This window comes from Calypte anna, chromosome 9 (assembly GCF_003957555.1).
Source record: "Calypte anna isolate BGI_N300 chromosome 9, bCalAnn1_v1.p, whole genome shotgun sequence".
NCBI lineage: Eukaryota > Metazoa > Chordata > Aves > Apodiformes > Trochilidae > Calypte > Calypte anna.
The window spans coordinates 4219083-4230373 of record NC_044255.1 but is presented as its reverse complement, the minus strand read 5'-3'; the positions used below and the strand labels follow the sequence as shown (position 1 = coordinate 4230373).

Here is an 11291-nt window from a genome sequence, read left to right as displayed (position 1 = left end):
GCGACTCCGCGGACTACAGAGCCCGACAGGCTGCGCGGGGGGATGACGAGTTCCAGCACGGGAGCTGCCGGGACGGAGAGCCCTGAGGGCGGCGCGGACTACACCTCCCAGGGACCCCCGCGGGCCGGGCCGGGCGGTACCGGCTTGAGCGGTACCGGTCCGGCACGCCCAGGGCGAGCGGGGATGCTGCGGAGCGGCCGCCCGGCATGTTGCCGTCCAGCATGTTGCCGTCCAGCAAGAGGATCCGAACCCCTTCAGACCTCCCGGCGCTGGCCCTTAGGCTGGCGGCCGCTCCTCAGCCCTCAGGGGCTGTCCCAGCACCCGCCCCAGGACGGCCCCACCTCAGCCTCAGCCGTGGGACTCAGCCCTCGCCTGCCCGCTGCCCCCAGGAGAAGCCAGGGCCTTCAGAATCGCTGGCTCTGTGGGGTTTGCGGGTTTTTTCTCCACGTGCTTTAGTGTCAGCTGCTGATGGGAAGTTTTCAAAGGAAAAACAAAAGAACTCTGCTGAAAACTGGAGGTTTTTTTCCTCACAGTTAACAAAACAGAGGGGACTTCTACCAAGCTCTTGCCTGGCTGCCTGCACGCCAAGCGTTTGTCGAGCTGTTTCTTCCCATGCTGAGCTTGTGGTGCTTTTCTGCAGGGCTGTATAGCAAGAGGAATCGGCTCAGCCGGACGGACAGAGGGGTCTCTGCAGCCCTCTCCCATCTCTTTCCCTGCCCTCTGATCCCACCAGCCAGCACTTCCAGGTACTTGAGTGAAAACACCCATTAGAGAGAGGACTGGTATCAAATACTCCTGTAATGAGATAGTATCTTTGTATTTAAATGAGCTGTATCTCAGCTGGAAGGCTTTCAACAAAAGCTGACCTGTTGGATCCCTGGATTGCTAGAGTTGATACCTGCAGGACCAGGCTTCTAGCCCCACAAAATATAATCATCTTGTCTCAGAAACATCCCTGTTCCAGTACATCACCTTGATTTAGGAGATGGAGGAACACATGGAGGAAGCAGGAGAGGAAGGAGAGCTGAGTTCTGCTCCAGTTCTGCTGCAGCCAGGACCAAGAGGTGAACTATTCCCTGTCTGCACACACACAGAGCACCCCTCAGGGGGGAGTAAGTGGGGGATAAGCTTATGTTACTCAGGAATCATTTGACCCCGACAGCTCAGCAGCTCAGCTCTCCACCTCCTGTCACAGGAACTAGTGAATTTAGCCATTGTTGGCATCAGGAAAGAGGGCAAAAGTCTCACAAAAAGAAAAAAAAAAGTTAATTGATGAGCTAGTCTGAACATACACCGGAGAGCTGCCTCATTAACCTCATCCTTAGACCTTTAGGTGGTACAGTGTTGGGATAGTAGTACAGAGCTGGAAATAACTGCAGGGAGGAGCAGCAATTAACTTGTTGTGGCAGCTTGATTTAGGGTAAGCCTTTAATGAGGATGATCAGCATGTGGGATTAGCATTTCCTGCCCATCTTAAATTGGAAAACCCAGCAGTTTTAGAGCTGGCCTAGAAGTAGAGGAGGCAGAGGGGATTTAAATGTAGGCTGATGTTACCTCTTGTTTGGGACTTGTAGGCAGCCTGCTTCAGAGCAGCAGGGCATGGAGAGACAGGAGACTGTTCTGTTTCTAATGATCCAGCTCTTTTTATTTATTTATTTAAACACTGGTAATTATGATTGCAGAACAATCACACTGCAAGTTGCATGTATGTGTAAAATTGTTGCTTCAGCAGCTCCTTCTGGGTCTGTAGGGCAGTGTGGGGGAATAACCTTTTTCCCCAAGCAGGTGAGCATGGACCAGAGTATGGCTGAGGGGGCAGCCAGCTCTAGAAGCCAAGTCAGCCTTGTCTTCTCTGCCAGTTTGGACACTGCTGGTTGGCCTTTCCCTTCATAGCAGAAGTTCTTGCCCGTTCTTGCCTTTCACTTCTCAACATTGCAGGAACTTCATGCTTTGGGGGTTCCTACTGGTTTTCCCATGCTGATTGCCATTAACTGTGAGTAGGAAAGGGTCAAATGTAAAGGTTTCTTTTAAGTTACTTTTTATTAAATTTATTTTCAAAGTATTTTTTTAAAGAGGATAGGCTGGTTTCATTAATATTTTTTCTTCTTTTTCTACTAAAACAGAGGCACAAACCTGAAGAATTAAGAAAAAAATAAAAGCTGGTGTTAAATGTACTATGTAAACAAGTCCTCTGCTCAGCTCCACACCATCCCTCCCCCCAACCCCAGCTCCAAATCCCTTCCCCACTTGAAGGTAAAAGTGCTGCAGCTGTGTTGCTGTTTCCCCACCTATTGCATACTTGTGTCAAACAGAAACCAGGTGCATTGGGGGGTTAAAAAAGTGTGATAAGACACCCTCTGGAGGGTCAGCCTGGAGCCCAGGTGCCTGGTGAAAGCAAGAATGCTGGTGAGCAGACAGGCAAGCCTGGAGCTGTTGTAACTCTCTAGCTAATTACAAGTAGCTCTGCACCTTACCTGCTCCAGCTTAAGAATCTGTTTCAAGTGAAGTCTCTGCTCATAGTTGGTTCAGATTTTTTCTGCATGAATTATTCACAAGACCCAGATTTACCTTGTTCTGTGCCTCATGAGACATCAGTGTGGCATGGCCTGCAGACAGATGCCCTCTGGCTCCTGGGGCACCTTGCAGGAATTCTGGGTTTGGGATGGGGACACAAGCCTGGTGCTGCTGTCCACGCCTGCAGAAGCTCTGGGCTTTACACCCTGTTCTCCGCCTCCCAAACCCATGGTGGATCTGCAGAGCCCTCACCGTGCTGCTGGGGAGCTCTCCTGTCATAGAATCACAGAATCATCTGGGTTGGAAGGGACCTCAGAGATCATCAAGTCCAACCCTTGATCCACTCCCCCCGTGGTTCCCAGCCCATGGCACTCAGTGCCACATCCAGGCTCTTTGGAAAGATCTCCAGACACGGAGAATCCACTCCTTCCCTGGGCAGCCCATTCCAATGGCTGATCACCCTCTCCAGAAAGAAATTCTTTCTCATCTCCAACCTAAACCTCCCCTGGCACAACTTGAGACCCTGCCCTCTTGTCTTGCTGAGAGTTGCCTGGGAAAAGAGCCCAAACCCCTCCTGGCTCCAACCTCCTTTCAGGGAGTTGGAGAGAGTAATGAGGTCTCCCCTGAGCCTCCTCTTCTCCAGCCTCAACACCCCCAGCTCCCTCAGCCCTTCCTCACAGGAATTCTGCTGGATCCCTTCCCAGCCTCCTTGCTCTTCTCTGGACCTGCTCCAGCACCTCAGTCTCCTTCCTGAACTTCCTGAGGGGCCCAGAACTGGACACAGGACTCAAGCTGTGGCCTCACCAGGGCTGAGTACAGGGGCAATTCAGTCCTTCAGGTCTGGGAGGTGTTTTAGGAGCAGAGGGTTTTTTGCTCTTTCTGGGTGCCACCAGGTGGCAACAGCGCCTTGCATGGAGGAGCACACAGCAGCTCCTGCTCTGGACAGGTTCCCCCTTGCCCTGGTTCAGCCTTGTCCTGCGGGAGGCAGACTGCCTGTTCCACTGCCACCTCTGCCGTGAGGCCGGCCTGTTATAAACTGGGTCCTAAAAATTGACCAGGACACGCCAATTAAAAACCAATTAGAGTTTATTAGCAAGCGACAACAAGCAAAAACAGCGCTGGGTGCTCGGGAGTCTCTGCTCCGACAAGACAGCACGACTTTACCTTAAAGTTTCTTAGGTATTTATTGTCCTTATGGCCGTGTGAGCCCGATGTTGCTGGGAAAGCTCGAATGTGTCGACGATACTAATTCTTCTTGGGCAGACACAGCCGACAATACTGATTCTTATGCAGACACATCTTGTGTTTTGGTTAACCCCTTTCTACAAAGATTATCTATAAGAACGTTTAAACATGATTACACAGCATTTTGTCACAATACACGTTTTCTCTCTAAAGTACATTCTGCAGTTAACATCCTTATCTTCTTTCACTACTTCTATCCTGCCTTTATAAGTAAGTACACTAAAAATGTTCTACTTAGGTTAAATAAGCAAACATTATATGTAAGTTATTACAATTTGCCACAGTCACACAGTGTTTTTGGCACATAACGTTGCGGTTAATACTTCTATTTTATAAACAAAGTTACATAGGTTAAATGAACAAATACAACTTCATATGCAAATTATTACAGGCCCATGGAGTGGTGCCCAGAGCCAGGGAACTCAGCATCAATCCCTTGCAGAGGAGGGAGCAGGGGGAGGTGGTGGTTGGGACTCTCAGGTTCCCAGTTGCAACCCGGGCTCATTTTCTTAGGTCTGCCCTGAGTACAACAACAGCAGTTCACGGGCAGTGAGGGTAAACCACTGAGATTAAAGTGTGTGTCACTGTCCCAGGGGGGGTGGCAATGACTTCAGGGAGGTGGAAGCAGTTGTTAAAGGTGGCTGGGTTATGTGGTGGCTCGGTGACATCAGGGCTGGTGTCTCAGCTTCTCGTGGACTGCTCTGTGGAGTCACGAAGGGACATTGTTTGCAGCAGCAGCCTGGGTACCCTCAGCCTGGAGAGCTCTGAAAAGCAGCAGGATTTGCCCAGTGCAAAGAGAGGGGGGAGCAGAGAGGTGAGGCAGTGTGAGAGGGTGTGCTGCGTGTTCCTGGAGATATTTAAAAAGAGACTGGATGTGGCACTCAGTGCCATGGTCTAGCAACTGCAACGGTGGTTCAAGGGTTGGACTCGACGATCTCTGAGGTCCCTTCCAACCCAGCCAATTCTATGATTCTGTGATTCTATGTGTTAGCCTGCTCTCTCTGGAGGTACTTAGCAGGATGGATGGGTTCAGCTGTACTCTTAAAAGAAAGCAATGGAGTAACTCTCTTAGTGCTGCAGTGCTTGTTTGGAGAGGAGCTATTTCTGCATTAGTACTGCTAAGAGGCTGCAGTGGTTTTCTGTGTTGTACTTTTGGAAATGACTATTGCTGCAATATGCAGCTAAGCAGTAACACTATGAGAACAGTTCTCTTCCTGTCAAGAAGATCCTTCTGAATCTGTCCCCTTCCCCAAGTATATGCATTTGACCAGTTCAAAGTGGACCTTTCAAGTCCTAGGAAAGAATGCACTTGTACAACGAGAAGCCAGAGCTGGACTTCATCAGCAGTTTTTGTCTTTATAGTTTGCATCTGGACCTGGCCACTAAGATTCTGTGTACCATGTAACACTCAATGTCATAGAATCAACTGGGTTGGAAGGGACCTCGGAGATCATCAAGTCCAACCCTTTATGTGGAAGATTATGTGGAAACAGTTTCTACTTGGACTTGCATACTAAATTGACAGTTTGAAAATGGGGACGTTCTCCCCCCTGCTTACCTCTATTTTTGATGAAGGTTTTGAGTGGCAGCAGTGAATATCTTATCTGAATTTGTCACAGGAAAGCAGTAGTGCAGTGCTCTAAATCTGAATTACTTCCTCTCTGTGGTGTGAGGCATGGGGCTGATCAGTTTTGCTCCACCTGGATGCACCCCAGCTCAGGGTAAGCATGAAGTGATTTTGTTTTGTAGCAGTAATGTGCTACTCCAGGCCTTAAACCTTACTCACTGAAAGAATGCAAGGAGGCATCCCAAGAGGATTCTGTGCCTCACAGGATACATCAGACTGAGCCTGGTTCTGTAGAAATCCACTTTGTGCTTTGGTGATAGCTCTTTGTGAGATCCCTGCTTCAATGGAGCCTGCAGCACACTGTTAAAGTATCCTCATCCCTGCTTTCAGTCTGTATCACTACAGATCTTGCCATATTGACTGCATGGGCCTCTTTTTTCTTTTTCCTGCTGATTTTGTGGCTCTTAAGGCTGTCAGCAAAGAAATCCTTCCTCTCCCAGCTGAGCTGGCAAAGTGGAATAAGCGAGAGTGACGCTTGCAGCTCAGGATGCAGCTGACTGACTCTCCTGTTGGCTCAGCATTCCTTTGCTTCCTACAGTGACTAATCCCCAAATTAAACTGGAGTTTTTCCAAGCTGAGAGCATGGAGTACTTGTTCTTCCAAGCCATGTTGCTGTCTACTGGTAGAGGACAGTTTAAGATGAAGCTGAATCCTGGGCTCCTGCAAGAACTCCGGGCTCTGCTAAGGCAGAGATGGATGTGGAAAATGTTATTCCTGGAGACATTTTAACTTTTCTACTAGTCTGTTCTGACTGCCTTGGAAATAGTATGCAGGTGAAGGGTGGAAATCTGTTTGAGTGATGAAGGGTAGGTGCCAGCATGCAGTTTATCTGGGGGGTGGACTTGGCACTCACTGAAGGCTTTAGGAGAGAGTCCTGTGTGGAAGCAGAGTAGCTATGGAAGTTGGTGTAAATGCTTCTTGAAAGAGAACAAAATGCTCTGCTGGAACTGATATCACGACAGTTTCAGTTACCTACCTGCTTTTAAAATGGAGCTGCTAAATAGGGTTGAATCCATTTGGAGTTAACCACTCAGAAAAAGGAGGAAAAAAGAGATCGAACTATCCAGGGCTACTGGAGGAAAGAAGCTTGTTTTAATTGCCTGGGCAGATTGCCTGCTTTCTCACTTGTATCCAAACTGGGAACAGGAGTACTCAGCTGTAATTCTGATAAAGCTACACTTTGGTCACACTTGTGTTTACAAAGATCTCTGCAATTCAGACTGACAGCATAACCTGTTCTCTGAGATGCTTCTCATCCCTTCTGCTGAATTAATCTGTGAAACTTCACTGCATCTTGCTGAAGCTTTTGCTGTCTGAGCTGACCTGCTTTGTGAGGACAACTCCAGTTCATGGCAGCCATTTGGAGACTCCATGGGTAGGAAGCTCCCCTTTTCATTTCTGTGTCTGAGAATCATAATTTCTTCAGCAGAGTAAACCCATTGTAGTGTGGATTTCTGGATCCAAGTTCAGTATGCAAGGTCTGACAGAGAAAAAAACTTTCATTCTCTCCCCCGGTGACTTGACAGCTGTTATTCTCCTTGCTTATACAATTTTTTCCTACCAGTAAATGTTTTTCATGCAATTAAACTAAAATATAGCACTAAATCTGATTGCTAGGATGCATGTACTTCAGAGAAAAGAACTCCAATGCTGTCTATCTGAGATGCCTCGTGGAGGAAAACCTACCCATTCGTGTTTTCTTATGAAAATACTCCTCTTTATTCACATTTGTCCAGAAACATTTGTAAACAGGAAGATGCAGAGTCATCTGGATCAATGCATAGTAGCTTAAATTAGGATTCTGTAAAGATCTTTCTGTCCTCTCGTAACAGAAGGTGCAAAGCTGTCCTCTCCTTAATGCCTCTCTCTGATGAGGCATTTACTGCTTGCATCAAACTTCTGTTGATTAATGGCCACTTCCATGGCCTCTGCTGTCTGGCCCACAGCCACCAGCTACTCATAGCTACCAGCTACTCACAGCCACCAGCTACTCACAGCTACCAGCTACTCACAGCCACCATCTACTCACAGCCACCAGCTACTCCCAGCCACTAGCTACTCACAGTTACCAGCTACTCCCAGCTACCAGCTATTCACAGCCACCAGCTACTCACAGCCACCAGCTACTCCCAGCCACCAGCTACTCCCAGTTACCAGCTACTCCCAGTTACCAGCTACTCCCAGTTACCAGTTACTCCCAGCCACCAGCTACTCCCAGCTACCAGCTACTCCCAGCCACCAGCTACTCCCAGTTACCAGCTACTCCCAGCCACCAGCTACTCCCAGCCACCAGCTACTCCCAGCCACCAGCTACTCACAGCCACCAGCTACTCACAGCTACCAGCTACTCCCAGCCACCAGCTACTCCCAGCCACCAGCTACTCCCAGCCACCAGCTACTCACAGCTACCAGCTACTCACAGCTACCAGCTACTCACAGCCATCTGAATTTCTGCAAGGTTCACTGCTAACTTACAGAAATTACTTGCTCAGTCTCCCACTGCAGTGGCCTGATCTCATGGCTGCTTCTAGAACTGAAGCTCTCCTTAAATCACCAAGATTGGGTTTCCTCTAACAAAATGCAGGGTAGTGCTAGCAAGAGCTTTTATGCTCTTTGGCTTCTATCCAGAGAAACTGCTTTGTGGTTAAAGGAAATGAGAACTCAGACCTTGAGTGAAAATGTTCTGTGGGAGTGTGCAAGAGAGAGAGGGTGGAGCCCCCCGTGGGTCTGTGTGGATCTGGTTGTCCTCTGATCATGCATGATAAGCATCATCTGGTTGTTTTTTTTTTAAATGAAGAACCTATGTATGGCTCATGCCATGCTTCCCATTGACTTTGCAACTTCTACAGGAGGAGCAGCAAACCAAAAGACAGCAGAGTGCCATCTCCTAGAGGGCTGTGAGGAATGTGCTCTGCCCTTAGGGGAAGGCTGACAACGGGAGAGTTTCTCAGGTTGCTGGTCTCCACTCCAGCTGTTCTTCAGTGTGTGATCTGACTGTGTATGTGTTGGCTGTCCCTGTCACACAGAGTGATGCTAAACCCTTACCCCAGCACTAAACCTTCACTTGGAATTACTGCAGTAACTGTGCACTTCAGCTTAACCTAGGCACGTGAATGGGACACCTCCCTTCCCCAGAAATGTGGCTTTATGTATTTTGATTTCCTTTCATTCTAGTTTCACCAGTTAACCTTCTCCCTGCTGCTGAGGGGTGTCAGATTTATGCTGGCTGCAGCATTGCTGGTGGTTCTCCCCTGGATGACCTGTGGGGTACTGCACTCTTACTGCCACTTCATGTGTCCCTTCCTCAGGTGAGATTTCTGGAGTGTCAACTGGAATTTTTAGTGCAACTTTTCCTTAGGCTTTATTCATGTAGGTAAGTAAACATTTTAGAGAATCATCTAGGCTGAAAAAGACCAGCAGCATCAGCCAGGCCAGTTTAAGCTCTTTCTTTGCTTCATAAAAAATAAAAATCAGAGCTGTGTGCATCTGTTGAAATTCAGAAGTGATATAAAGCACAGCAGAGTGAAGGTAAAGCACAAAGAGCACTGTTCATGTTGAGCTTGTTCTTTAGGCTTGCTGTGAAAGCAGTCAGTGTTCCCAGTATATATCAGATTTATTCCCTGCTTTCCAACTCCTTATAATCAAACTGCAAACTGAGTAGCTCAGCAGGAGATCTCTCTGAGAATGCAGCTCCTCTGGGGTTTTGACTTCATCCCCAGAGAAGGCAGTTGGTCTCCAGCTGCTTGTTCATCTCAACAGTTGACTCAGCTCAGTAACTGAATAAGAATTGTTCTGTGTTGCGAGTTCATCTTGGGTGTTTTTCTGCATTCTTCCCAACTTCCAAACTGCTGGTTTAATTTAGCACATAAAGACATAGTTTTATTTCTGTTTTTTTAATTGCATTTGTTTGAATGTTCAAAGGGGCATACGCTAGCAACATGAGGGAAAAATACCCTAAGTAGATAACACTCTGGACACATTCAGGTTTCTGATTTGTATTAGCTGCATAATTTCTTAAATAAACATCAGTGTTCTCCTTTAAAGTTAAAAAAAACCCAAAACCACAAAACTCTGTAGCATTGAGCTGTGTTCAGCTGCAATTAACAGCTCTTACATCCTGCAAGCCTGAGACTTGTTCTCTTTTAGAAACAAATACAAACCCAGGTTGACATCAATGACCTCAAACAAGATTTCCTGCTTGCTGATCCTTCCATGTGATTAAAACAGAGTTGAATCACCTGCTGAAGTGGGTCCACCCTAAGCATCTTTGGCAAAGGTTTTTAATGTCTGGCCAGATGTTTGCTGCTGTCAAGCCAATGTGCAGTGCAGTCTGATGCAATTGAGAAGGTGTGCAGGCTGGCCTAGCTCTTGCTGAACTGATGGACCAAGACCTGAAGCAGATCTTTCCTGAGATGAGAGCCCAGAAAAATATTCAGGATGTGCTGTGGAGCCTAGGAAGGGATCATTAATGATGATGGGACTTTCCATCTTCCCTGAGCAAGGGTGAGCATATGGATGTACCTTATCCCAAACATGTTGAACAGCTACTGTACCCAGCAGCCTTTCAGAATCATGTAAATACTCTGTCCAAAAGGTTTCCAGTCAAAGTAAAGGAGATGATGGAATTAAAGGTCAACAAATGTAAGTTAACCCTGCTTTGGACATTGACTTAAGCTCACATGTTTCAGCCAGAAGTAAAGAATTGCTTTTGCCCTGGCTCTTGTATGTGCCTGATTAGGATACCTCAATGTCAGGTAGCAAAAAGTTGCCATTTTTTTCTTCAATTTTAATTTGTTTGTTTGTTTGGGTTTTGTTACCATTTTTAGTTAAAGTCTTTTCTTCAGAAGACATGAAAGCTGTAATCTTAAAAAGCTGGGAAGCACAGACATGCTGAGTACTTGTTGCTCTTGCAGAAGGATCTGTTGATTGCCTTCTATCAGCATTTCTCTGTCTTCTGCAATGGGCTATGAAGCTGTAGATCACCACAGCTGCACTTTTATATTCAGAAAATACACAAATACACTAGTTGTATAGTTTAATGGGTGTTTGTCATGGTGGCAAAACTAAATTAATTTCCTTCTGCTCGTGGCCACCATGTCTGTGCTAATACCCCTCTGCAGATGTGTTTTGGATGGAGGGCCTATTGCATCCAGATGAAAAATAAGCAGCCTGCTCCTTGAACCAGTTCACAGTGCCAGCAAACACAAAATTACAGCAGTGCAATTAGGAGGGACAGTTTGGGAATAGGTATCAGCAGCTGGAGGTGAAGGTTTCTTTAACTGAACCTGCTGCTGCTCATGAAAAAATGACATCCCTATACTGCTCCACCAAGTAAGAAATAACCAAAGGAAACCAAATCTTGTTAACTTTTTGTCAACATGGAGGACCACAAAGAGTCCTGTTTGCTCTCTTGAGAATAAGTGACCTCAGTAGGTGTTTTCTGCCTTTTCTTTTGTGGTGATATAGCATGCAAGTGTTTTGTGTTTCAAAAGAAAGCTAGAGCTGTTTGATAACTTAACCTTTTATTTCTTCTTTGTGTCTGCTGCTTTCTTGGTTTGTGAGATGACCCATTCAGTAAAATGTGCCATTTTGGAGCCAGTTAGGGATAGGCAACAAGCAAAGCAATTACATTTATTCAGTTAGGCTTTTCAGCTGGTGCTACAGCCTCATCGAATTCGTAGATTTACCCAGAAGCTGCTGTTTTATAGTGGGCAGCTGCTGATCTGATACCTGGGTACCAGTAATTGGCTCACTTCAGGCATTATATTTAGAATAACATTCAAGAATGCTGGTAGAGATGTTCTGTGATTCAACTGATGGCACTTTTTGCTAGCAGTAAATTCATGTTCTATGTTTCCCCTTGCTGTGTTGGTACAGCAGTTCTGGATTACAGCCCATCTTTGCT

At 46.8% G+C, this 11291-nt stretch overlaps 1 protein-coding gene across 1 annotated transcript in view; it reads left to right on the top strand.

The window, feature by feature from the left end:
• The first annotated feature begins 129 nt into the window (after window positions 1–129).
• The window catches only part of BOK (BCL2 family apoptosis regulator BOK), a 34298-nt gene continuing 23136 nt past the window's right edge, over window positions 130–11291 (top strand). The window contains exon 1 of the mRNA XM_008500839.2: window positions 130–746. The gene's annotated coding sequence lies outside the window, so the exon portion shown is untranslated. The remainder of the gene's footprint in view (window positions 747–11291) is intronic.